The 27,483-nt window shown below is 38.9% G+C and overlaps 1 long non-coding RNA gene across 1 annotated transcript; it reads right to left on the reverse strand.

Annotated features, from left to right (window-relative positions):
- Nucleotides 1–3,662: 3,662 nt before the first annotated feature.
- Nucleotides 3,663–23,988, reverse strand: LOC112956901. Its single transcript, XR_003251124.1, has 3 exons — nt 23,908–23,988; nt 11,038–11,144; nt 3,663–3,988 (listed from the first exon to the last, which is right to left on the reverse strand). It is a non-coding gene; the product is annotated as an uncharacterized LOC112956901 (long non-coding RNA).
- Between the last annotated feature and the right edge of the window lie 3,495 nt (nt 23,989–27,483).

Below are 27,483 nucleotides of genomic sequence, written 5' to 3' on the forward strand. Positions count from 1 at the left end.
ATTTTCTAAGGGCTATGTTACAGAAGTTATTTAAATATATAGAAATAATATGACTACTAAATTAGTGTGCTCCAATAAGTCATTATAAAGTCCTTCCCTGTGTTCAGGTGAACATCAATTGGTGAAGAGGTGAACACTGACAATCAAACAAGGAAGGGCATTAATCTGTCTCTCTTGACTTGCATTGATATATCTTAAATCATTTGGAACTGATCAGTTTTACTTCAACTAGGAATTTAGACTTACATATATATATACTTATTTAGACTTAGGTATATGAAGTATAATAAGTGTTTGCTTTCAAGATCCAATTCTCCCAATTTTATATTTTGCATTCCAATTTTTTAATCCAATCATGCTATTATTAGACTCTCGCATACGTATGATCTACTATAGGACTAATAAAGATATTTGTCTACGGAATTTCTTCTATATCTTTCTTCTCCTCTGTTACCATGAAAAATGTGCTTCTGTAGGCCACACACAAAAGCAATGGGTGCCATAGATGTAATCAGTTTTATTTCATTATTTTTTTTTTAGCCTTAGATTTAGAAAATGCAAAGGCCTAAASAGTATAATTTTCAGGTCTTTATAGTGCACTGCTCTACCACTGCTTTCATCTTTGGATATTCTGCAGACAATTGGTTTCTCATCTCTTACAGAGAAAAAAAAAATGTATTATAAGCTCTTTGCACAATTTGAAATGCCCAAGATTTCTGTAAGATTCTGGAGTTCAACAGTCTAGGGAAAACAACCAAGGGGAATTGTCCCCATCAAAGGCAGACAGATGTTGCTCTAACCTTTTGAAAAAGCCCTCTCTTGGAAGTGTTATAGTAAATATGTAAATATACTTTGAAATCTAATATCCTTCCTGAAGTGGAAGCCCTGGAGTATAAGAGCTCTTTGAGAATATGTTTTCATTTCATAGGATTGTACATATGTGATACTTAGCTGGGACCTGTAATGCCAAGAGTCATCACTATCATGCTCTCTTGCAAGAAGATTCCAGGAAGGAAAGCTGTCACAGGGAATGGAGATATCCTCTTTGCGCTATATGTATTTGCACTGTGACAGCAGACAGAGATCTCAGACCAGGAGTTAGGAGTCCATTAATCTGACAGACACCATGAACAGATCACTTCTGCTTTACAAAATTTAAAATCATCTGAAATGTTTTCTATACCTTCATGCTGGGTTCCTTCATCTYACACAGCTTGTCATCTAACCATTTAGTTTCTACCTACAGCAACAAAGGACCTTAAAACAAACAAAAATCACAAATTAACAGCCTTATAGTCAATAAAACTGAGCTGCCCCACATCTGCAGAGCACTACATATTTATCCTTCCTTTGAAAATAATTCATCTCAGTCACCCCTTCTACCCAACAGTCTCAACAGGCTGATGCCTCTGATGAATTTCCCTGGAAGAGGGATTATCAGATGAGTCCCGGAAAATGACTGCATTTTCATTCCAGAGTCTGACTTGAGGCTAGATTGCATAAAAAGTCCTCTGGCTATAATGCCTTCTTCGAAATTAGATCCAATCTCTTCCTTTGGCTATGCTGAAAGAGGAACGAAATTCTTCACGTTCTCCCTAGATGAGTTGTGACTGCTGCTCCCCTAGACACTGAAGAGGATTGGGAAGTAGGGGCAGCAACTGATCTCTGTCCTCGAGAGATTATTTTTAACCGTAGAACATAGTTTGTTCTATATTGAGTAATAACATGTTTTCTGCTCTGTTTGGGTCAAAACCAGAATTGCCTTCAGGCTTCTACACTTTCTATTCATTGTGTCACAGTGGTGGTGCATGACAAGATGCTTTGGGGCCAAAAGAAGAGCAGAAATTTTCACACTCTTGTGGGATTTAACAAGAGCAGACAAGCAGAAACAGATATGTTACCAGCAAGAGACTGTGTAGTGCTACTTCCCACAGAAGCCCTGCAAGGTTAAGGCACAGGTTGACTATAAGCTGTTTTCTGTCAGGTCAGTGCACTGAATAGCATTCTTGGGGGTGCTATTTTTGGCTTGCAGTGAGTCAGGCTGGTGAGCAGATAGCTCAGAATCAGGCTGAATGACTGAAACCAACCCATGTTACAAAGCATTGCATCTTCTGTTCATATTTCTTAAATTTAGGGCAGGGGAGATCATAAGCTAGTCATTGTTTGTTAAGTGTCTTCCACAAACATTCCCATGGAGCACCTCCAGGAAAAGAGCTGTCTCCTTTTTCAATTCTGTCTTTTAACTCCTTCAGAAACTTTAAAACAGCATTCAAAGAGTTCTATGGCAAAAAGAACTCTTCCAAAAATCTTTTTTTTTTTTTTTTTCTGATATGCTTTACACCCCAAAATTTCAAACAGGCTCAGCAGGGTCACCAAAACTTTTTCTCCTCCTAAATGGGATTCTAAGATAGCATTTATATCTGTTCATTTTAAACTTGCCCCAAGAGTATGAGTGAGCAGTGGATATGTTGTGCATTTCACTCCTCCTCTAGGAGCTGGCCCTAGGGCTTCCTCTGAATGTGACTGATATTAGGGAATATCAGTCGTGAAGATATTAGGGAAGTGGAAGAGTGGGTGGCTCTACAAGGGAGGGTGAATTAGGAGCCAAGGATGACAGCAAGGCAGGTTGGTGTCCCCATTGACAGTGGGAGCAGACACAAAGTACCTGAGGAAGGTGAGCAGAGCAGCTCTGATGATGCTGATCAGGCTCTGTCTCAGCTCCAGTGATTACCAGGCAAGGCAATGATGATGAGGTTGGTCCAAGGCAAAGCCAATAGCTGAGTGTCTGAACCAGTGGGTTCAAGACTGGGTGCCTGAACTTGGCTACACCTCCTGAGCAAAGTGGGGAAGCTCATGACAAGACTTCTCATCACAGATTTTTTTTTCCTTTAAACAAAAGCACAGCAAGAAAGACTAGATTTACTTAATTGTTCTTCTGATTTTCATTAGGAAAAGACAGGACATATTGACAGTGCTGGAAAATCCACTGGTCATAAAAATGACTGAACTCCAGTTTTGACCCTCTGACCATTATTTTTGCCTTTCTTGCAGTCATAAAGGGTCTGGGAATTGAGCACAGGGGCGGGGCCTCCTCTGCACTGCACTGATTTGCTGTGTAGAGGCAGACACCCAAAAATAATATTCTGGGTCAAGTTCCTGGAGAGGGACTTGGGGATTTTGTGGTGGGGAAAAACTGGCAACTTTGACTCTGATCTGTAAAAATCTCCCTTCACCCCTTACACATTTATTGGCTTGTTTTCACACCTTGCCCTCTTTGAGGGATTATGAACAGTAACATGATGCTATCTGGAGCTTCAGATATTTCAAAGGTGCAGTCAAGCTTGTAGCAACCCCTTCCTCCAAATAAAAAAAAATTAGGAAATAAAAGGACTTGCCATACTTGCATTCCTAAATTTCTCCTGACATTTTCTTTTTGAAAGATCTGTGCCACTTACGTGTGTTCTAACATATCCTTTTTAACTCATGAAAATGCCATATCTGAAGCTTTAACTACCATATGTCCCATATAGACATATGAAGTATATTTCTTTTTTATTCATATTTTATTGGAAGCCTTACAAAGCACACAGAAGAGATGCCAGTACATCAGATTCATCATGCCGAGCCTTGATTATACAGACCCCGAAGCCCCAACACTGCCATACAATCCTTCCTTTCAGGAAATAAAAGCCAAAGACCATCTTTCCCTTGGGACCACTTGTGGGTAGAAGTTGAAGCCCTTATTACCGGAGGTTCCTTGGATACGATTTTACGTCTGAAAGATCTTCGTATAGCTGTTCACTCATCATAAGGTTCCTCTCAAAGTCTAGGCATGCTGTTAAAAGCAAAAGCAGCAGTCCAAAACCAGGGGAGTGCTCAGCCAAACGTCTGCCTCCAGCTCAGTAGCAGCCTCCTTCCCTCTGCACGAGGATGCAGCAGATGAGGAGAGAGCTAAGTGTGCAACTGTAGTGACAAGGAAGGCAATATCCTAAAAAAAAAAAGGGGATCCCATGAGCTGTTACTGCCTGTGTGGAAGCTTGATGTTACTCCCAATGAAACAGACTTGTCACTTGAACCTGTCTCGACTTTGTAAAGAGAAAAAAAAAAAATCAACAGCTGCCTGGGAGCTTGATGTGCTCTGCCATGACAAAATAGTAATTAAAAATAAATAAATAAAGCTGACTCTCATTGGCCTGACATTTCCTCCTATAGTTTGTGGTGTAAATCAAAGCAGGCATGAATTCTCTAAAATTTTAGATTTATTTACACGTGTTTGGGCTGACCATGTTTACTCACTCGGGGTTTCACTCCACCACTTGTTAATGCATTTGGCATGCTCTCATGTAAATAAATCTAGGATTTCAAAGGAAGGTCATTCTCTACTCCCTCTCTATGTAAAGGGAACATGCCAGAACTATGCTGAGGATATGGAATGAGATCACTCAAGATCAGAGTCGCCATGGGTGGGTAATGATGAGGTTACCCCTATGGTGCATGTAGATGTATTCCAAACCCTCATTATAGTTATGATATGTTCATATGAGCGCAACAAACCCATCTTTAAAACTGCTCCTTAATTTTAAATCTACTTGCTGCTTATTGGAAGCCGATATTGCTGTGATTTCTTGCTGATGTAATGCTAAATGGCAGTAAATAGGGGAAGGGAAAAAGCTGGGGTAGGGGAAATAGCAGAATAGAGAAAAGGGAATGCAAGGAAAGGACAGTGGAGGAAAATGTCAGAGAAATAGTAAAACAGCACTCCACCATGCACTTAAAGCTGTAGTTTCTGAAGAATTCAAAACCACTCTTTATAAATCATTCCTTGTGATTATGCACATGCACAACATGTAAGTTGTGTATGAAGACCATAATATCTACATATCTAACCAGGTCAGTGGCTATTATCTAACCAGCTTTACTGCACTTGGAATCAGATTCTGTTAAGTCTTGTTTTCCTTTCCTGATTTTTACGGGCTTTCTGTTACACAAGAGCTTCTTGAAATTTAGCCAAACAGGGATTTGTAAGAACTTAATTTTTTAGTTTTTCAACAAAAAAGAAACCAATATCACACAAGACAAGAGATGCCACACCAACCATACAAAACCTCTATCATTGCACTTCCTCAACAGATCTAGGCCAATAATGGTTCTTGCAGAGGCAGTATCCTGCCATACATAAACATAACTTCTGATACTATTTGTTTCCTTTTCTTTTTCTCATAATAAAATCTATGCTGCTTTCTAGGTTTATTTTTTAACATCATAGTAAAAAGTTTTGAATTTATTTTAATTATAATTGAATTTTCTTCCTTCTTAAATACATCTGGTTAGTTGGCATAAAAATGTCACTACAGCTGGCTGAATCCCTAGAGCTTAAAAGAATATTTCTAGTCACACGGGATTTAGTTCAAAATTTATTTCAGGATTATGCACACAGAGATTAAGGCAAAATAAAACCTACCAGTTTGTACTTAAATTTTAGAAACTGCTTTGAAAAACCCAGCCAGTAATAACATTTTTTTTAAAATGAAGYTAAAAATTTAATCTTTCTAGTTTTACTGCTGAAGATCTCTTGACTGCTAAAGATCTCTTGGTAGGAATTGTAGATATTGTGAAATGCCTGTTCACGTAAAGTGAAAGGATTTACTGAAGTTCTAAAGTMAACTGGTTAACTCTTTATTCATTTATTTGTATTTAGTCTTTTTTTTTGTTGTTTTTAAAGCTATGGCATTAATATTCCTAATTTTTTGGCTCATGCTCATACAGAGAATGAGTTTTCTGAGTTCGTAGTTCAGTGCGAATGCTGACTTAATCAGGAACAGAGTTAGGCCATCAGAACCTTTTGAAAATCCCCAAGCTGATCTGTACTATTACCTCACTTGAGTTGTGATAGCTCCTTCTTTGCCCAGGGATAAGGAACTAACGCTCTTAAGCACATAGATTTTCAGGGTTCAAGAAGAATGCCAAGAAGGAACTTTGGCATTGGTGTTGATAGAGGCCCAGAAATACTGGGCTTTTATCCAGCAATTGCTCAGTTTCTGGCATACCAGACTAGCAAGAGAAGTCACACCCAATATTCTGCAGCTCGTGTGACAGGTTGTGAGCTGGCATAAATAGTCTGACTCCTCTGAGACCAGTATAATTTTTTCAGTGATGCTACAACAGCTGAGCTTCTTATGTCACTCTGTACTCAACAAATTTCACATATATTTCTATCTGCATGCATATACATTCTACAGTAGACTGTACATTTTGCCAGCTCCACAGTCCTGAGGAGGAACTCTTTGTAGAGCTCCACGGAAAGCCCTTCACTGCCTTCAGATAGAACAGACTTGCCATGCCATTACAAATTAAACCTTCTTTTTCTCATCTTTCCTATCCTTCTTCACCTGTGGCAGCCAGTGCTGCATCCAAGCCTCACCATCTGGTCTGCAATAAAAACATCATCATCTGTGCATATCAGCAAGTCACAGTTCACACAGTAACTCAAAGTCAACTATCAGAATCTTTTCACCTCTCACCAGGCCGCAATACATACAGCTGGCCAATGCCAACAGTACTTACCTGCAAGTAATGACCTCCCAGTTTTCAGCCATGCAGCCTCCCTGCGTGCTACTAACCTTGACCATTTCTCTCTTACGAAAGGAAAGGAGAACGGAGCTTGGTGATGACAACTGAAGAGCATTAAGGATTTTGTAACTCTTTTTGATCAGTACGGGCTTACAAGGAGTTASTAATAACCAAGAAAACACATGTAAGAACCCCCCGTTTCCTAGTTTCTTGTACAGCAGCCTCAGCTGCATTTGGCCTCAATCACAGCTGTCACTCTCCCTTCCTCTAAGCCCTACTAGTTCACTACAGCGGACCCAGCACATCTAGGCCTCGCAGCAAAACTTGGTTTCAACTGAAGTCAAATTTTGTACGAAATTACCTTCTTAATGGTTCTTGGGAAACCCAAGAGTATTGTTTGCTGGGAGATACAGCACTTGAGCAACCAGCAGAGATAGGAGAATCTCAGAAAAACACACCAGACCCATGAACAGTATGAGTCTTATTTAAGCAACAAGCAAAGTACTGAGAAGGGGCTCTGGCAGCACATTCACCTCTTTCCTTCTGTTTTGAAAAAAAAGGACATTCTATGAACTACCTTTTTCCTCTTCTTTAGCTAAGGTTTTAGTGAAATGCCTTTCCAAGCCCATTCACTCAGCCACCGTTTCATAGTTTTCCCTAGCTGTGTTTGAGATGCATGCGTGGTTTTGCACAGGGTTTGTGGATATATCCGCTGCGGGAAGGCAAAGTTATTTTTAGACATATCCCAACGCATCATGGTGTTTATGTAGAAAATTTTGAAACAGTTGGTCAGAGAAACTTTGACTTTTACCGTGTTAGCACATGAGTGGGAGCTGACTCACATTTTTATTATCTGAGTGGGTCTCATGTACTGGAACCATCATTTCCAGTACTCATRTCTTTCATTTCTCACATCATCAGCTCTTCCTCTGCCTTTCTCTCCCACACATAATTCAACTTTCAAATTTCTTGAAATAAGAAAGGGGAAGAAGGGGAAGAAAGGACATTCTGTTCACTCTAGAATGCAAAATAAACCTTTTAGGGGTTAAAAACTGAGAAGTAGTTGCAGGGAGATAGACAGCAGGTAGATAATATTTTCCAAATTATTTGTGCAAAGGAAGGAATTTTGCTTGAAAGAATCTGGAAGACACAAAGGGAAGCCCCAGCAAGCAAAAGTTATCACATTTTTAACCAAGAAAAACTATTTCTAAGCTTCTTAAAATCAAGTAATTATGAACAACATTCAATAGATTTTTCTTTTTTTTTTCTCCACAGAGGTATTTTCACTTGAACATTAACATTCCTGAGACTTTTGTTACAGGAGATAAGTAAATATGGAATCATAAACTTGGAAGACAACACAGGATAACTTGCAATGCACATACCTACCCTAGCACAAGACCAGCTATAACTTTATCAGTTCTTTAAAAGTTTTGTCTGGCCACTGAAATTGTCTCATTTCAGCGATGGAAATGAAACAGCTTTCCTGTCTCAGTAACTGATTATTCTTACTGTTAAATTGTTTTTAACAGTTTGTTAAAGTGTTAAACTTTTTTTTTTTTTTATGTCCATTCAAAACCACTCCTTTTGCTATAGTCACCATTGGTGTAAGGAATGGAGTTTTTCTTTTAGTATTGTCCCTTATTATTATGGATGACAAACATTTTTTGAGTAAGATGTGACTTGAGCTTAAAAAAAAAATCCAGTATTTAAGATTTCAAAACATGAGATTTTTTACTTTGCTTTAATGCACTTCTCCACTTAGTGGTTTTAGTCAAAAGTATAATGAAAAAAGCTGCCTTTAAGGTGTCTTAAAGCCAGTGCCAATAAATCAGACAATGCAGACTACTCTCATGAGACTATAAGGCGGATTCCTGGACCAATATGGTTTTAAAAAAGTTAAGCTTTTGGATTCTTATCTAAACCAATCTATTTGAGGTTCACCCATCACTTGCTAGTAGTCTAGCTTGTTACCTCCTGAGACTTCAGCTTAGATCCTTGTTTAGGCCACAGTGAAAATGAGTTTGGGGTTTGCATCCTAGTGGACTTCTGTCAACACTGAAAAACCACCACACAACCCTGCACAACTGGAGACCTTTGCTTGAAAGAAAGCCTGGACTTTAATAACAGAGGTCACTACARACTGAGACACAAAGGAAAGCCCTATAGTTACATGAAGAATTTCAAATAGCCCCTGACACCGAGAAGTCCAGTGCCGACTGATTAAATTAATTAGTGGCCTAATGAGGACATACTGCTTGTCCAAACACATGTAATTCTGAATCAGTAACTTGACGTATTATCCAAAAAAAAATGTGATGAGACCTAATAGTGAGCAATGATCTACAAAAGAAACCAAACTCAGACACTGTATTTTAAATTAAACGATTGGGAATATGCTTTACCATCACTCTTACAGCTCATAGCTGCTAGGAAAATGATTTGTTGCCCAAAATATTTCCATACRAAGACACATTAAAATGACTGATATTGCTGACCTCAAGGGAAATACAAAAAATTAGGAAAGTAAGAGAAAATGGCATGTTAGAGCAGAATATGGATTTTAACTTTATCATATTAAAAAAAAAAAAAAAGGCCTAAATTAAAACAGAATACTGCAATTAATCTCTTCCTTCTCTTTCTGTCCTTGTCACTCTCCCTTTCCTCCTTCAATCACATACATACACAAAAAAATCTTTGGCTGCGCTATAATGCATGGACACAAAATGAAACCCCATATAAACAGGTGCTAAGCAGGAGTTTTTGCAGCTCAGTTTTGCCAATTGCAATGACAAAAAACAGTGAGAGCTTTCTCTTAACTCAAATGACAGCAGGGATTTTCCTCCAACTTTCCTAAAAGTCCGCATGTGGTTTTAAAGAAGATACAAAAAGATTTTCCTCATGTAAGAATCTGAGAAAAATCTGTAAGAGAACAAAGAGAATGTTGCACTGGGAAAGGTCATGCTGAATTTGTGGCATGATTCATCATTAGCTACAAAGTTACATTCCAGAATCTCAGATCTTATTAAGCGAAAATAGAATAGCTCCCATTTTATTTTACTTTATTTTACTTTATTTTACTTTATTTTACTTGATGTTTTTGCTAACATCGTTGCAATGATAAGCTTGTATTTTGGAAGGCAAACTTAAGTAACATAAAACTTCACACATTCAATATACACTCAATAGCAAGTTAAACATGAAGGAGATAGTGTGATCCATGACATCTTAARCACCGCTCCCTGCCCTCCCCAGCACCCTGAACTGTCAAACAGAATTTAATTCAAACAAAGGAACTGTGGCACTTATTTTATCATTTGTTTCCAAATAAAAGTTTAAAAGATCTATTTTGCTGATGCTATGACAGCTTTAGCTATAGGTAGATTTCTGAGAAATTCAGAAGTTCAAGGTGGATTATCTCTGAATAACAGCTTTCCTATACAGAAAGATCTACTGTAACCTAATAAACATGTTGCTACAACGGTTTTCATGGCAAAATGCCAGTTACGGAGTTGAATCGGAATCCACTTATCTAGTACCTTGTGATAAACCCAATATCTTTGATAGTGCTAAGTAAATAAATAAATAAATAGTAATAGTAATAGAAGCAAGAGATAGTAGCATCTCTTATCTTTTCTTAACGGAAAGTATTTTCCAAGGTAGAAAATTAAGCAATTCCTAACCCTCCTGCCATAAAAAAAGTGGTGAAAAGAAAGTGAAATCATTCAAAAGCTTWCAGAGATAGACAGAAAAATGATTCTTACAAGAGCTGTGGGAGCAAGAGTGTGGAAGGGAGCTAAGCTACAGTTGGAAGGCAACTTTTCCAGAAGAATCTGAAAATCAAAATGCACAAAGAAATTCAGTACAAAAGAAACCCTCTCAAAGTGCCTACCCTAGAAAGGACATAGCAAAGACACASCTGGCTTCTGTCGGAGTTTGGAGACAGTCAGAGTGACTAATGAAGCACAGCTTCAATGAAAGGAGCAGGGGGACCTCATAAGCTGGTAAGCAAGTCCATGAGACTATTTGATAAAATGAAGAAGTATCCTTGTAGATTATAGTATTAAGATTTAATCATTTGACTCAGAGTAGAATCAGGTATAGTCCTGACTGTTATCTTGCACATCCAGCACTGCTATCACCATTCATAAGACTCAGATAACACTTTTTATTTTCATTCAAGAGATCAAGAGTTCTATGGACTTAATTATCCTAGAGGAGAAGGCATGAAGAGGAGAGYGCTTGGACAAATGGAGTTTATTTGACACAAGTTCATTCTAGCCCTTGTGCCATTCAAGAAGTAACGTGGTAAGAAAACCTTCTGAGAGAGGTCCCTACATTTTTTTTTTTAAGTCTACAAAGTGAGTTAGTTTGATGTTGCCAATCAAAACTGGGTGGACTGTTAATTACTGCTAATCACTTTCTATCTCAGGACTAGAAGAAATGAGTTCATGGAGTATGACTTACCTGTGATGAAGACATGGATGTATTTTCCAGTAAGGGTTACTACATCGAATTCTGCTGAGTTTTGAAGCTGTGTATCAGTGCAGGATAGGCAAAACAGCTAAACTTCTCTGCAAAAAAAAATAAAATTGAATTTATGAAATAATGAAATAAGCAGCAATCAATGCAAAATAACTTAACCAATTTTTAAATAGGAGCATAAGAAAGCAGAGAAGGGTAGCCAAGTGAAATCCTCTTAAAATAAGAGGCCATTTAAAGCCTCTTTCCTGCAATAATAGGTAATGAGAAATTTACAAAATAAGCAATAGAAACAAACCATCTTAGCTCTCTCATCACTGCAAAGACAGAAAATGATTTTTTTATGTGTAYTTCATGACAGAATTTGTCATATTCTGTACTGTCTTACTTTCATGGTTACTCATGTCCATCTCAGATATATCAGGGAGCCAGCTTGATGCATTTGAAGTGAATGACCATAATCCCATTATCTTCCATACTAAAAATATGTTGAAAAATGAGCCTGAATCTAAGCAAGTTTCATAAAATAGTACTCTTAAAAACAGAGCTGGTTCTTGCAAGCTCCTGCTCCTTGGTTCATAAAGCTGCTGAATGGGCTTGCTATTGGGTGAAAATTAATCAGAAACCTTGGGGCATTAAACTCCTCATAGTGCTTTTCTTCAGGAATGTATGTTATCAGATGGGACTTCTGGACCCAATTCCAATTCAGAAATCCAGTTCAATATAAATGAAGATCTCTATGCATTTCCAGCTTTATCTTTGCTCTTTCCAGTGGTCCCAGAACACATCACTGTGCGATCTTCTTCAGCTTTGAAGCAGATTAATTTCAGTCGCTGTAAAATGTTCCCAATCATGCTCAGGATTTTCAGCAATCTGTAGCATGTAGGTCCTAAATATGTAGTTAAATCTGTATGGTAAATTTTTATTCTTTGTGGAACCTCATTTAATTGCATTTTAGTGGAACACCCTGCTTCCAAGTACGGGTAGTGAGTTCCACGGAACACAAAACTGTACATACATTATTGACCCAGCAACCTTTGGGATCAAGACAAAAATGATTTGAGCTCAATCCATGGACAATACATTTGTCAGAACATATTAAAAGCAGTGTCATGGATTGAATTTCAGGTTGAAGAAGTACCTAGACCCCTAACAGCTGGAACCTGGGAGGGTATTGCAGACAAGACCTGTGCTACAGCTGACACCCATTAATACCCAAACTGGATGCAAGTAGACATTAAGTGCAGCACAGTATGGAAATTATCAGTCCTGAAACATGGGTTCTCTAGTGAGTGATCCGCTCACATACAGTAAGAGCTGCTGTTAATCTAAATAACCTTAGAGGAGGAACAAGATGAYCAAGCAGGTCATTTTGAGGGGATCTCTGTTCAAAAGTCATGTGCTTTCTTCTCCTGAACCATTCAGAGGAGAAGCTAAGAGTCTTAGAGGAAGCAGCTAGCTATATGGAAAGAGATGGTGGCATAAAAGAGCAGAGTCTCTCTCCATCTTCAGTCATTATGGATGCGCTAAATTTTATGCCTCCAGAATGAAGCAGCAACCTGAGGACAACCACGGCATGTGACCAGCTTTGTCTTCCATCCAGGAAGTAATATGGCAAAGTTTATAACTAATCCCATCAGTACTGGCTGCATGCTCTGCAGCTCTACTCTATATGTAAGATGAGAGTGAAAAGGAAAAAAAAACAGTGGAGTTTACAGGCTTTTTTCCCCCCCTCTTCCTTACCAGCCATACCTGGAGGTACAGCCTGTAAGGAGAAATTGGACAAGAAATGGGTGTGCAACCACCTAGATTTCCTTAAGTACTACTTCTTTTCTTATACAGCTCAGAAAGGTGGGAGGTAAATTCAAAGGACATGCAAAGCAATAGAGAGAAAGCTGAGTTCATGATTGAACTGATGGATAATCAGTTTAGCTTCACAAAGAATCTCCTGCAGCATAAATCCAATAAAGTTGTATTTTGAGGTACACAAAGCTATACATCTCTCAGAAATTGTTATAAAGGAGGACATGCATTCCTAGAAAGCCATACTTATCAGAGATTACAATTAATAAAAGCACTTAATTCATGAAGGAATATAAATATGAGCAAGTTATACASTGCACTCACTATTTCCTGGTTATAAAGCAACTCTTTACTGCAAACATTATTTGACAAATATGCAGAACGGGCAGAAGTCAGAGTTACGATACTTGGCTTTGCCTTTCTGCAATTACAAAGATGAATTTAGATGAAACTGTTCTGCTCTCTGTGGCTCTAATGAAGACCACTTGCCTTGCCTAATCAAAAAACCAAGAAGTATATGTTTAAAACCCAAATATATCTTGGTTTAATGAYGCAAACAGGCGAAAGTTTTTAAGTGGGTAAACTTTCTTGCTGCATAGCCTCTGTGCACCTGTGCGACAGCTGGATTTAATCTATAGAGGACTGTATTTTAGAAGCCATTGCCGGATTTTAGGCTGGAAGCTAAATAGTGCCCCACCCAGTCATGTTCCAGTCCACAAACTACTTTTAACGTTTCAGTAAGGGTAGAACAATCCTGTGCTGTGGGCTAAAGAAATCCAGGACTGATTTATGTGTTGTTGAGAGTTGAAGGAGAAGAAAAGAAAACAGTGAAATTCAGCTGACGAGRAAGTAACCTAACCATCTAGTCTAGTGAAGCAAGATGAAAATCTGAACTTATCGATGAATGCGATGGCTTTTTGTGCTACATTCATTACAGAGCAGCCGTGTACAAACATGATTCTGATCCATATCAGCTATGTCAATAATATACACAATATTGTAAGAAATAAGGGCTGTATTTCCTTCGTATCTTTCAACAGTCACGCATGCGTCTGTGTTTTCACAGTCTACACCAGCAAACACATATATACTTAGACATAAAGATCAGATCCTCTGCCCAAAGATCCAACAGAAATATTCAAATGACAGAACAGTAAGCAAGTCTACAGGCTTTCCCGTCAGTGATTTAGAAAATCTATCTTTGGGCACTTTATTTTTTTTTTTCCCTCCCCCTTCAATCATGGGTAAAATCCTGATACCACCGATCTAAGTGGAGCCAGGTTTTTAACCATTAGTCTTACCATACAAATCCATCTGTTAAACAGATGGTATGAGATCAGGGTATGATCTCATACCTTCTCAGGCACGGTATCAAATCCATGCGATCACATCTAGAGTATCTAAGGCAGATGATCTGAAAGGGACAGGGCCATCTCAGCACCACTGCTTCATCATGAAGATGAAGTCACTTCTGGATTTGTAGAAGCAAGGCTTTCCCAACCAGACCACAGAACTGTCGTCTCACCTGCTCTACGCTAACTGAGACTCTGTGGCACTATTTCTATGAGCAGTTGGACACGCTGAGTGATAAACTGTCCCTTCTCTCTTCTTTTTGTGGCACTACTATTCTAGCACACCCCATTGAGGATCATTAGACTGAAGAATAAAACACACTAAAATAAAGTTAATCAAAATTGCTGGTGGAGAGGGGAAAAAAAAAAAAAAAAAAAAAAAAAAAGGATATGTTATCCCAGAAGCCCTGACATCCTAGTGGTTAAGCATTCATCTGTGGATGGGCCCCTGGATTGTGCTCCTTGTTTTGGGGACTAATTATGTGTGACCTGAAGACCCATCCCAACCACAGAGGTTAAGAAACCTCCAATCCAGTGAGGAGGACAGAGTTCTGGGAGAAGCTCTGTTTCACATCAAATAGGTCATTCAAGGCCTCATGAAATGTGAACAGGCTTTTCATTTTGATGAGGGAGGGAGGCTGGGAGACAAGCTGCAGTTGACCTGAAGCAAATGTTTTTTCTAAAAGTTTTGTTGAACTGGAAAATCAACTTTTCATAAACCCTCTAATCAACACAGGCTTTCATGTTAAATACCGATGAATGAAAACAGTAAGTATTGTATATTATGTTCTTTAGAACTAATACTATTTTCTTTCTTTGATCCACTTCTCCTTCGGAGTTAGCTTTGCTGACACTAAACTAAAGTGCGAGCTCAGAGGTATAAGGCGCACCTAATCCCATACAGCAGTCAATCCATGGAAAAGAGAAAACTTTCTCATTTTAGGAATTTACCAATTAGTTTCTTTAATCAATCACAAAAAGAAAGATTTCAATCTGCATATACCAAAAGAAAATTACCCACACTGCAAATTCAGAAATATAAGCAAATCCTCAATATGTGTTTCAGTGAAATGGCAGCTCTTTAACTAGTGAAGGTTTGGGGTGAGAAGACGAAGTCAAATTCCCGCAGTGTGAGAATGTGCACATGCCAATTACATCTGGAAACACACAAATTGTGGTATTATTTGGAGTCTGAAGGTTTGGCCACAATAGAATATAAGAGAGTCTTTCTATCAGTGACAAGTCCTTTCACAAGTCCTTGCACTGAAAAGAAAGGAATGCCAACACACCAAGTCACTTCTGCTTCTCCTGTCACCATATTTTTCTTTCCCATGCTCATCTGAGCCAGCTGTTACATTGTTCCAGCTCATCTTTATTTGAACAGCTTTATGGAATTCCGGAGCAGCAAGGCATCCTGTGAGGTAATTCACATTCCAGCAGATTGCTCGTACCATCTCAGACATATTTCATCACACAAATTTACAAGCACATACAAATAGCTGATTTACAGACTGGCAATTGGTGGACGGCAAAGTCCTATAAGTGCAGATCCTAATTTTCATTTGGGCTTTATTTTTTATTTTCATTTTTTAAAATGTCCTTCAAAGCAAAATTTAGCACATTATTTCCTTAACTAAAAGCTTTCCACATTTTCCTCTTTGCAGAAATTCCCAAGAAGCAATTTTGATGCAGTTGTCAGCTTTATGCAAAACTCTTTTTTAAATGGTAATTTGGTAATTTGAATGGTTTACCATGGTAAATGGTAATTTGAATTAGTTTAAATTAGTTGTAGTATTAGTTTTGCAACTGCAAAACAAGAAAGAGACAGAGTCACTAAGGATATGATATTCTGATATTCTCTTCTCTTCCTCCTGGACTGCATTAAACTGCAGAGCTTTAGACATAAGCATATAACTTATTTGAGCTGAAGTTTAGAATTTTAAAATCTAAGTACATCTTTCACAAAAATGCAACCTACACAAGTCAGAGAAAATTTTCAACTACCCCAATTTTTTCCACTGTGCTTGCACAAGACTCCAATCTTCTCATCAGAGAAGAGCATCTTGAACCTTTTCTCATGCAAAAGTCTGCTTGGGAATTACAGATTGGGAGCTCCTAGGCTTAAAATCCCTGTAGGGACCTGAGCAACCCAAAACCCACTTCCTATATTGAATTTAGTGCAAAACACAAGTTCCTTAGCAATTCTTCTTGTTTAAAGAAAACATTCCTATTTGATATACCCTCCGAAATGAAACCACAGAGTAGCAAGTTCAAATTACCTGAAGGAAGGAAATTCATCTTCAAAACAAATGACAGCAGAGATGGTATCGATGTGTGACTAGATTCAGAGAAAATTACAGCATAAAAAAACAACAAAATCCAATCTAAGGGATAATTTAGAGGAACAATGGTTACCTTCCCACAGAACACTGCCAACTCCCTGTGAATTTAGCAATAGAAAGTTTTAAAAATCACAGCTCTGCCTACACACGTCTTAAATTAAAAATATTCACTTGACAATGTTTCTGTTTCACCTACACCATTAAGGGCCTTGTCTGTATTGTCCTTGTCAAGGGTAACAGAACTGTGAGAACGTTTCAGTTCTGGCCTAGCATTGCAAAATAGGTGACAGGAAACAAACATAAAAGGACAACTACAGCATTACAAGATCTGCTCTCATACATGCTGGAGATGTCTTGTTTCTACAGCATTGTACTTAGCTCTGCGCTCCTATCCCACTGCACTTCATATTGCCATGCAAAGTTCTGCAAAATAACTTCAGAGAGCATGGACAGATGTTTCCAGTTTTGTCCAGTAGCATATTACAAAAGTATAGAAAGCAACTGAAAGTGAAACAGATTTTCTCTGCTAGCAAAAGCACAGCATGCCATGCCACAGACAGATTTGCTTATGTCTGTCCAGAGAAGGCAATGTAAGCGGGCGGTTTCCAAATCAGTGAAGTTATGCTGGGGTTCGATCTGCTCACAAAAGCTTTCTTTAACCTCTCTGAAAGCCTTTTATTGCCTTTTATTGCCTGCTATAGAAAAAGAAAAAAAAAATTAATACCTTCTACTGTGAAAGGCAATGCAAAATACTCCTGACACGAAGGAAAGCAATACTCAGCTTGTGAACCACTGCACTCTTAAATTAATTAACTCCAGGAAAACACTAGTCATAACTATTGTTTCAAAATAATTCATCTTTAGATTTCAGGGATGCCCTTCTACCCTGACATCTGGAAAACCACAAAAACTCTGAAAAAAGAGTGAGATAAGTTTCATACCCTTAATTCTCATTTAAAATTCCAATGGGTTAACACAATAGATTTACTCATGTAGAYAGACGTTTAAGACCTCATTAAAACCTCAGTCCTGTTTATATCTTCCAAATTGTGCTAAAGTTGCGAGACTTAAAAAAGAATTAAAGAAGAAAAGAAAAGAAAATGTGACCTTCATTCTTGCTCCAAGCATGCCTCAAAGGAATGAATGCTACATCTTCCATAGTTTTATTTGAGTGGGATGAGTGGGAGACACCAGGGCTGTTTGGGCAGTAAGAGCATTAGGGCAGTGACTGCTGTGAGCTACAGCTTCAGACACCCAGAGTTCCCTGTCCTATGGAAGAATAAATGACTATGAGACACTGCCAGCCTAGGACAACACAGCCCCAAGTTATCCAGTGGACACCAGCACTGCCGAGATGGAGGCAAAAAAACAAATGCTGAATGTCTGGCCACAGGAAGGTGTAATAGTATGTGCTACTGAACCCACGTCCTCGCCGCTGGGCCATTACCTTCCCGACACAGGAAATGTAACTCCTGTACGAAATTACCACCAGCCTGCAGATTACGCACACCTACGCAGGCGGTCGCATTCGACATTGCAAAATCTTGATTTGCACTACGGAAAGCAGTTCCCTTCATCCAAATCCTCCCCCTTGCCAAAGGCGCCAGGCACCTCTCTGCCCGCTGGGCCTTGCTCTCCGCGCTCAGGCCATCCATCTCCACGTAGGTTCAGCTGACGGGTGCAACTTGTATTGGCAACCGCCAGCCCCTATCATCGCGCTTCCCATGCGGCTGCTCCTAACTCCAGGCCTCTCTGGAGCGCCAAGCCTTCAATCAAAACAAATTGTTTGTTTCTTTCTGACCACAAGAAGAACTCTGGTTTCATTGTTTGCTTTGGCTATGTTGCCCGGGTAAAAACATGCTCTAATGCTAGGAACTCCACTCAGCCTTCTCTGGAGTTAAAGCCAGAAGGTTGCTGTTCTGACTGACAAAGCAAAATAATTCACAATGGCTTCCAAGGCCACGGCGCTCATAGAGTAACCCTTCTCAGTGTGCTTTACTGGTGCTGAAGTCTTACGAGGTGAAGGAGAAGACATTCACTGAAGGGCTTCAAAGGATGGCATGAGAAAGGTGTTTCAAGGACAGTGTGGTGCACTACGTAGTTATACTTGAGCTAGCCTGCAAATGGAAATCAACCTAGCTGAGATCATGGTGGGGTTCTGAGGGACCAGTTTGCTCCAGCCTCTGCTCTCCAGCACTCAGGTCTCTTCAGAGAGCACTAAGCTGCCCCACAGTATAGGTGTACCCAGGGGCAAATAGTTGTTCTTCCCTAACGAAAGTTCCAGAACAGAAAGAAAAGTAACATTTAGAAGACTCATCCTCCATGCTCTTACTTGTCTTGACTGTGGAAAGAGCTATCATGAATTACCCTATTCCTTCACACTCCATGCTCCAATGTTGCTCTCTTTGTCTACCACAAGCTTTAGCTCCCTGGTACATGTCCTCACCCTAAAGCAATGCAGAAACATAAGAGATATACCCTAGTGCAGGTCTGATCGAATAACCAATGGAACGAAAGGAAAACTAGACTGAATGAGACAAATCCGTGAATTTAAGCACTCTCATCTTTTGTATCAACTAATGCGATGTCAGGACATTGTAACACAATGTGGTTCCCTCAGGGAGGGCTGTGAGGGACTGGAGCCAGTGACCCAGAAGGTCCCATTGCTTCCCATGCTCTTCTTTCCAGGCTCCTTTCTTGCTCCATTTATTGCTCTCCTCAGCTGCCGCACATCTAAATTTAGGCCGTAAACTAGTTTTAACTGCAAGCGGCATGGGGCTGCCTCTCTGAGTTTATAATACACTCTAGGAGCAGGATAACTAAAACACAAATGCTTATGTAAATTTATCTTTGATTTTATAATCAATTTAGCTCACTAATTTGTTGCAGAAATTGGCTGAAGTAATGTGCCAAATGTGCTTTTACTGCCTCTGCCATAAAACTGACAAGCATAGGTTTTCTGGTTTTGTTTTTACTTCCTTTCAAATGCAGTAACTTCCCTTTTCATAAAATGCCAATATATTCTTTTAAAACTGTCAGGCTGCCATCAACCTGGTCATGATGCAGTGCCAGGCCATAGCCAGACAAGATGAGTTACAAGGTACTCTTTTCTCTGCCAAGCAATACAAAGATATTGGCACCTTTCTCAGGGCTGCAAATCGGCTCCAAGGGCCACAGAACTCAGAAATTTAAGAATAATTTCTTCCTCCTTTTTGTTTTTCGCCTTGCAATATAAGTGGTGTGCTGCAGAGAACTGATCGTTCTCATTAACAGCAGTCTGGCTTCTTCACTTTCTCCAGGTCTCTTCTCCACAAAAGTTCTGGATATGATTTCAATGCAATTGAGGATACCCTCCCCCATCCAAGTTACACACTGGATTCCTGAAGACTGGTTCCGAGGAAATGCTACTCCAGAGATCAAATGCAAAGCAGCTGCAGACCTCTGGCATGGGAGCCTACACAAAGGCCACCAAAATGGGAATCACTGTCTCAGCCTGACTGGAAGTGAATCAATATTCCTGTTCAGGAAAGGAAAGATCAGCAGTCTTTTATATCATGTAGAAAGATTAGTTCGAACACCACAGAACTTGGGTATTAATCCTTTTTTTTTTTTTTTTTTTCCACATAGGAGGGACACTGCAGATTGAATTAAAAGTCCATTGCATTCAAAGTGCACCACCAGGTAGTCAAATTCTTTAACAGAGGTAATCTTAACACAGCTCCTCCATTCTTTTTTCACCTCCTGCTTCCCTCCCTTTGGATTTTAAAGAGCACCAGCCTCTTATTCCGATAGTTCTGAAATAGCACAAGGATTTGCAGTGAAATCAAGCGTTTTCACACTGTACTTACTATTCCCCTTCTGCTTATTGTAAAGCCTAGAGCCTTGTGCACATAAACAGTGTGTCAGAAGAACAAGAAGACTCAGTACTGTATAATCATAAAATTTATAGTCAGCACTGCAACTTTAGCATACCAGTTATTCTCATACTTATTTATTAAGCAGAATGGTATTTCTAGTTTGCCAAACAAAGGAAAAAAAAAAAAAAGAAAAAAGTTAGCCTGGAATCTAATGGAAGTCAAGCTCATTTTGATTGTGCTTATGTACCACCAGCAGTAACAGACAGTCTCGAGATCAACTCTGCCCTGAACTCAATGTGGACAACAGCTTGTTTCCAACAAGGTAGTCCAAGGGTAAATTCAAGGTAGAATTTGCATCCACAGGAGCAATGTAATTAACAATGGTAGAGCTCAATGCTTTTGCAACATTCACAGGAATATAAAGTAGTAAATACTAAATTCTTTCACTGTAGTAAGAATATAGGGATATGCTATCAGGTATTTGCTGATAATGGTGTACAGAGTAATGGGTACAGAGTGATAATCTTATGGAGTAAGGGTGACAGTTTTTTCAGAATGACTTCTCAAAGTAGGAATATCCTTTGGATATTTCCAAAGCACTGAGTTAACTGAAACTACTCTTACTGATAATTGGTTATTAAAAAAAAATATATATGTGCATCCACATAGAGTACTTGTAAATATACCCATACAATAAGAAAACTATTCCTCACAAAATATCTTTCTGACAGCTTGGATCATCACTGAAATTTAGTCAGCTCTGGAGTCAATATAAACTATTTAGTAATAGACAATAGCCTTTTAACAAAGGCTTTGTCAAATTATCCTCTCTGGAAAATTTGAATAAAAATTTACAGCAATAGGATACAAATCCTCAGACTGTTAATGGATGCATATTTCTAACGTTCATAATTCCGATGTCGTCATCCATTAATCCAGCACAAGGCATCATGAGAAAGGTGGTTTTTCCAGTTATGTTTAAAAATCACTGACCCTGAAGCTTCTATTATTACTAGAGGGGTGGCAGCTAAATACCAAAGCAGCTTTGTTTTAGCTATTTGAAGTTTGAGAGAAGCACATGAAGACGACAGTTAAAGTTTTGCAAAAGTGATTCCTAGGACAACCATTCTGGAAGCGTAAGAAGAATGATTAAAAACAAGAGAGAGAGGGAAAGGGAGAGTCACACAGCTCACTGAACGCACAGAATGACCTGGGAGTTTGTCTAGTTCTACTCAGGAAGCCCAACGAAAAACTGAGCAAGGGAAAATGATATTCAATAAGGGAACCAGATGAATACACAGCTTACATGCCATCTAGATAAGAGATATTTACTTTCAGATAACTTCAAATTCAAGTGCTGAAATCAAGTATTTCCGGTCTCCAGCACTCTTGTGGCTTAGACCAACATCTGAATTGCTCCACTCAATGTAGTGGGAAAAAAATAAAAATCAAACAGATCTTGAGGTACCTTATGCTCCAGCTTGATCTGTTACGGATACAGTGCAAGAAAAAGATAAGGTATATTCAATAAGGAAGTCCTCAGGCAATACAGTACTCCAAACAAAGTAGCCCTCTTTTTTTTTTTTTTTTTTCCTGCTCAGTATATTTCATCTAAAGTATTTAACTAGAAAATGGGATTATATTAAAAAGAAATTTCCAGGGACAGTTGCACTTCGGCTGCACTCCAAAGCTCGGTGTAGATTATTAGACACAAGCTATGATCACAGAGAAACCAAATTTCCACTCTTAAATTTATGAAGTATAATTAGTCATAAATCTACATGGAAAAATACTTATAAAAGATTTCAGTGGTTAAGTAGCACCTTCCTTTCTGATGACATAATGCTATTATTCCAAATCCACCCTTGCTCAATAGTTGCTTCTGATATTAAAGGGCAGTCTAGTACTATGAAGAAATATTAAAATTCATGTAAAATTAGATTTTACATGCTCTTCAAGGTATCTTTAAAAAATGGTAAAGATTGTCTTGGTATACTTGGAATCCAATTTCTTTGCTAATACATAAAAAGCAATTAAAGGCTTCATTCGTCTAAGGAGCACTAACTCACTGGAAAGAGTTTTGCTAGATAATCAGGAGAACTCAATGAAAATGCACCCAGTAGATTTCAGTGGGTCAACACCAGAATCATTCTCTTCTTAAYCTCTCAGCTAGTCTCTCTGAAAAGTTTTCATAATCCTGAAAAAAGAGGTGGACAAAACAACAAGTCCTTTCTGCACAGGGCACCTACCAAATGCTCCAAGGCTCTTGGTCAACAGAGGTGCAAGAAAATGGGGCAAAGACCTCAGAATCTCTCCTTCAAATGCTTTGCCTCTTCTAGGTGAATGAAACCTCATGTTAAGTGACCACTGGGTTTGTGCCAGACCTGTAATAACACTGTTTACAAAAGACCAGTCTAGCTGCCCTTCTAAGTAAAAAATTCATTCTTCTTATAGATGTGTCATGTGGTATTGGATCTATAGACACYGAGTATTAATTACAAACAAGGCTCCAGGTACTGTGTAAATACAGAACATAAATTTGGTCTCTACCTCAAAGCATGCCCAAAGCACTAGCTGAGAAACAACAGGGAGATTCAAGCAAACAGTTAAAGGACAAATGATACACAGCGACAACAGAGAAAAGTATTAGGAACGTGCCTGCAACTCACTGTGAGCACAATGCCTTCTGTAGGTGTTCTAGTGGAGCAAAAGCTAGGAAATTTCTGAAGGAAAATCATGTATGTCATTTTGTATGACTAAAGAAGAATCTTCTGAAATACGAATAGCAGCCTGACAAATTTAGTATGTGGCTAGATATATATATATATTTTCAATAGTCTTCACTAAAGCAGCTCATAAAATGTCATCAGCATACCGTGATCATATGGTGGTATTTTTTAATTTATTTGTTTTGACATTTTGGTCTTTACTATTTCCACATTCATTAGCATCAACGTTGAACCAATTCTGCTTTATTTTGGCAGGCAATCCTTCATTATCACTCTAAACCTCCAAGTTTGTTCAGAAATGTCATCATGTAATTTGGGTGACAGCCAGGCATATAAAGCCACCTCTTACTGAAAGTTAGGAAAAAAATCAATTGACTTTGGAAGGGACATCAGGTAGGTTCAGCTACTTAAGTCTTACAAAAAACCAGCAAACATGAGGAGGAGATGGTGTGGCACAGGAAGTCTTACRTAAGCTATTTGCCTGCTCAACATTTCTCCCATTGACGTGTTATCACTCACAATACACTGATGAGCAAAGCTGTGCCAAGTGTTTTGAGACTGATCTGTTTGCAAGCTGATTTGATCTTTAGGTATATTTAACACACATCTCAAACAAAAAAAACATTCTCATGGAAATTTCAGGGTGATACCTCATAAACCCCACATACCTTACAGCTAGGAGGTAACACTTGCCACAACATAAATGAGAGCATGAGAAATCTAAATATTATTTAAAACAATTAGCTAGTAACTCTTCAAAAATGTAACTTACCTTGAACAGGTATTCCATTTTTCCCCCTGCTCTAACAGCATGGCAGGGCTCACAGCAACATTGTGATGAGTTTCTCCACTTGAACTCCCAGGTAGCTGCAAACTCTCACAACTTCTTCATTTTTGCTTTGAGATCCTTTGCCTCAGTAAAAAGGGTGGGGGAAGAAAAACAGAGCCAGAGCAGGAGCCGGAGCAGGAGCAGGAGCAGCAGCCGGAGCCGGAGCACGAGCACTAGCACGAGCACGAACACTATCTTTTACACACCTGCAGCTGATCATGAATGARGGTTATCTTCCTTTCAGAAATCCTCTAGTGTTTAGCTGCTACAGGTCCGAAGAGAAATAATGAAGTTTTGCTTGTTCCTCTTCCTGAGGGTTTAAAACATTGCTGGATTTTACAAACTGAACCAATAGGAGAGGGAAAGTGTTCTCACACCAAGTGCTTTCCTTACATTCTTTCCCAGCATTCATGGGGCAGGAAGGAAAAATAAATAAATAAATAAATAATAAATARATAAAGTGCCTACCTTGCAACACCTGGTCATTATTACATAGATAATCAAACTGGAAAGGCCCCACAGACCAATTTAAGTAGAAACTTGAACAGAAATCACACTGCCTTTTTCACTTTGGATTTTCCACTGCTTTGTATGTCTACAGAACCAGGAGCTGGCATTTTCAGAAAACAAGGACAGGCAAATGTCAGAACTGACATATTTAACTGGAGAGGAAGAAAGGTGAGACTTAGGGTGAATGGCAGGAGCCAGTTAGAAACTAAACACTTGTTACATTAAATAGAAAGAATCCTGCTATCTGCATAAACTGGGCCAAGCAGAGCCTGACCTCCACCTATGGAGAGCCTAAATTACAGGATATAATAAACAGAAAATTACTAGGGAACCCAAGTCAGGTTGGGCAGCAGCATGTTCTCTCAATCTCTCTTTCCTCGGTCTCACTCTCTGTCCCCAAGGTGACAGTTCATTCTCCCAATACCAAGCACAACTTGAGAAAGGAAGAACTCTCTGTTTTTCACAGCCAACATCCTTTTTCTCCTTTCATCCTGGCCCTAAGGCGAGGATGGTAGGTGCTGTTATGCTGTCCACAATAAGAGGAAATGCTRCCTCCTCTTTGCATAGGGAACCAAAGTCAAAAGGCTGCTAGGATTCTTCAGAAAAGTTTTAGCCAAGGGGAAGAAATATTCTGCASTACACATGAAGTGTCAGCATGCATTGTTGGAGTAAACTGAGGTCTGATCTTCTACTGTTATACATTTGCAAGACACCTTGCAAAGACAAASTTTGATGCCATCTTCATCTCTGCAAGGGGAAAAAGCATTAGTAGCCACAAAGAGAGAGTCTTTTGCCTTTCTGCAGGAAGGGTGTTACACTTGCTTCCACCTCGTCTACATCTCTTACCTTCCTCAGACTCTAATTMTCTTACAAAATTCTCCTACACAATTCTCTTACAAAATATCAGAAACAAGACTAGTAGCATCAGTGGTATTACAACAGGACAAAGCCAGAAAAAAAAGAGAAAAGAGTCTGTGATTACTTGACATGAGATGGGTGAGGAAAGAGACCCAGTTTGGGAGACTACGAAGTAAGTATGCTAGCTCACACTAAACTGTCTCACTCAATATTCTGCCTCTTATGGTACCCAGCAGCAGATATTTGGAGCAGGTGTATAACAAACATGGCAAGAATAGAACGATCCTCCTCAGAGCTCTCCTTCCCAGCTTCCAAGCAATCCATATTCCATGCTCCATGAACCCATGCAAGTCACTTTACCTTTCCRTGCCTCCCCTGGCCAGCCCTCCTCTCCCTATACCTTTTCTCCTAAGCTTTATACACTGAAGCATTGCTGGGCAAGGCCTGTCAAGCCACACACACGAACTGCGCCACCACTACTAGGCCCTCATATTAGGTGGCCCTCAACAGGGTGTGTAGAAGGAGTTGCTGCTTCAAGTGCACCTTCATCTGGAAAAGTCAAATTAAAAAATGTGTAAAACAACTTAGATTCTGCCTCTGCTTCACATACAGACTTAGAAGGATGATAAGTAGAACCATTCACTGTACTACTTCTCTACAATTTCTCTGTTGTCAGGAAAAGAAAAATGAAAATAATATTTTGCTGACTGTTTATCTTTCTTTTCACACAACATGAGTAGCATAGAACGAGCTTAGCAACTGAGGTGAAATATGTGAGGTATAATATAAAATCTACTATTGCATTTGCAATAATAATAATAATAATAATCCACTACCTTGCATTTGCAAGGACCAAACAAGCTGATGCTCCATCAAAGAGCTAAAATAGCCTAGAAGCCAATCACTGTCGTCCAAACTAAATGCAAACTAAATACACTATAATTGTTTTTATCTTCTTACTTACAAATAGGGCGAAGTTGTATTTGAAGGCATAGTTACTCTTAGGAAGTAATGGTAAGTATAAGCCACAGTCTTAGTGCAAAGTACTTGCTTTCAGAGGCATTTGGATACCATTATCAAAAGAGCATACATGATGCTAAAAGGATGAATTGAGCTATAATTGAGGGAAAAATTTGGCCTGGTCTCTAAGACAAAGTGATAGATCTAAAGTGATAGCTAGAGCCATATGAAGCACAGCTTTTAGGGGCTGGGGAGGAGAAGGCATCAAAATCATTAGTTTCCTACTTTAAACCTCCCACTGAAAATGCACTTTAAAATATGATACTAAACAGTCCGGCCATAGTCCTGATACAAAATACAGTACTACAGATGACACACTGGGAAAAATAAAACAAAATTAACATACCAATGTTTGTGGCTGGACCACTATACCATTACTAGCATTTTGCTTATGTAGTGATTCCATTGGTGTTTTGCATTACATGGCAAAACCATAGGTTTCCCTTCTAAGAAAAGAATTGCTTAATGTGCCAAATGGTACATCTGGAGAGAAGTACTGCCAGCCTGCAATGAAAAAAAAAAAAAAAAAAAAAAAAAAAAAAAAAAGATGATTCTGATGTCTGCTGGCTAAGTTTCTAAATGATGATGTTCCTAATGATATTCCTATGAAGAAACATATTCTGGGAATATTCTGGTATTATCTAAAACTTTTAGGCTGGAAAGCATCTTTAATCTGTTTTTCTTTTTTTTCTTTTTTTCTTGACAAATTCTTTAGGTGCAGGGGAGACAATTGTGGTTTTGGTGAAATAACTTTTATTATTTGCACTTCGTTTTAACTTTTTAATTAAAATATTCTATTGCCTTCCACTGTCAGAGACAATATCTTGCCCAGTATTCATTTGATCTTTGAATGGATAATGTGAAACGAATCTGATTTTGCATCATATAGTATTTAAGGTCAAGCATATATGTCAAAGAAAACTGGTTTTACGGACCTATGAGATCATCTGAGGCCAATTATAATATGAAGGATATCATGCTGCCACTGTACAGTGAGGCAGCTATTCCAAGCAATGACCTTGTCCACTTTTTGGGAAGGTTTTTGCACAAATCAGGCTGTTACAGGCAATGAGAATCCTGCACAGGGACCTCTGTGACCCTKGTCTAGTATAACAAGGCTCTGTGCAACTG

Source organism: Nothoprocta perdicaria, unplaced genomic scaffold (assembly GCF_003342845.1).
Source record: "Nothoprocta perdicaria isolate Ctin4 unplaced genomic scaffold, notPer1 scaffold_68, whole genome shotgun sequence".
NCBI classification, from domain to species: domain Eukaryota; kingdom Metazoa; phylum Chordata; class Aves; order Tinamiformes; family Tinamidae; genus Nothoprocta; species Nothoprocta perdicaria.